The sequence below is a fragment of the Rattus rattus genome, chromosome 11, assembly GCF_011064425.1.
Source record: "Rattus rattus isolate New Zealand chromosome 11, Rrattus_CSIRO_v1, whole genome shotgun sequence".
Classification (NCBI taxonomy): Eukaryota; Metazoa; Chordata; class Mammalia; order Rodentia; family Muridae; genus Rattus; species Rattus rattus.
The window spans coordinates 156,472-157,616 of NC_046164.1; the positions used below are offsets into that span (position 1 = coordinate 156,472).

At 44.1% G+C, this 1,145-nt stretch overlaps 1 pseudogene; it reads right to left on the reverse strand.

Moving 5' to 3' along the window:
* Nucleotides 1-356: 356 nt before the first annotated feature.
* LOC116912870 lies at nucleotides 357-884 on the reverse strand (annotated as a pseudogene).
* Between the last annotated feature and the right edge of the window lie 261 nt (nucleotides 885-1,145).

Genomic DNA, 1,145 nt, shown 5'->3' on the forward strand with positions numbered 1-1,145 from the left:
GTGAAATTTTAGATCATGTAATCCTTCTAGAAAGTTCCCTACAAGAAGGCCTTTGTGCCTTTATCTGGGGTCACCCATTTCAAAGGATAGTTGACCCCCAACATGCAGGTTGTGTCTGCAGAATAAACGCTTTGTTTTTGCATACTATGAGTCTGGGGGTCTTCCTTCAATGATTTTCAGACCATTACATAAGGAATCATAACCTTCAGATGAAGCGAAGCAGAATTTTCTTACTTAGAAGCTCTGAGTTTGGGAAGGGATGGTTTTGATCATTCTGGTCAGGTTTTATTTTGTTCTCAGGCACCTGTGCTACATGTGAGGGTGGTCGCTTCCATGATGCCACACTGCCTTTCTCGTCAGTTGTCTACGTTCTCCTTCTCCTCCTCCAGTCTTCTTCATCTTCATGGTCCTCCTTCCTGCTCTTCTCTTTCTCCTCTGAATCTGTTTTTGTCCTTTTGCTCCTTCTTCCCTTTCTGCTCCCGCCTGCATGCCTGCAGGTTGAGCTGACCCTTTCACAGAAGTCACACAGCAGTTATCCTGCACATCAAATCCTGGCATTCCGATTCGTGACAGCAAAATTATGTTTATAAAGTAGCAATGAAAGTAATTTTATGGTTGGGTCACCACAGCAGGAAAACTGTATAAAAGGGTCGAATCAATAGGAAGGTTGAGAAAGACTGTTAGAGATTCTTTCAGAATCTTCCATTGGAATTCCATCTCTTCTATGGCCAACAGCACATCACTGGCATTCAGAGTCTTCCCTTCCATACAGAATGAAGACAAAGGGAGATATTACTCTCGACTTCCTTTGAGATGTTGACACCGCCTGGAAGTGCCTCCTCCATGATCCTGGGCAGATTCAGGTCCTCCCACCTCTCTGCCATTGCTTCTTCCAAGGCCCAGATCCCCTTTGCTCCAGGCCTCCTCTCCTCATAGCTCTGACCTCACCTTTCTTTAATTTTCATTGCATCCTCTATTTTACAAAGGTGTCCACAGATAACAAGCGGTGATTCTTCAGCCTTGTGTAATAGACAGAGGAGGAGGGAAAGAAGAAAGAAGACAGAAGAAGAAAGAAACCAGAACAAAATGAAACAAGAGATTCTACCTATCGAGCCACTCAAGACTGTTGCCTGTTTCTTTTGTAG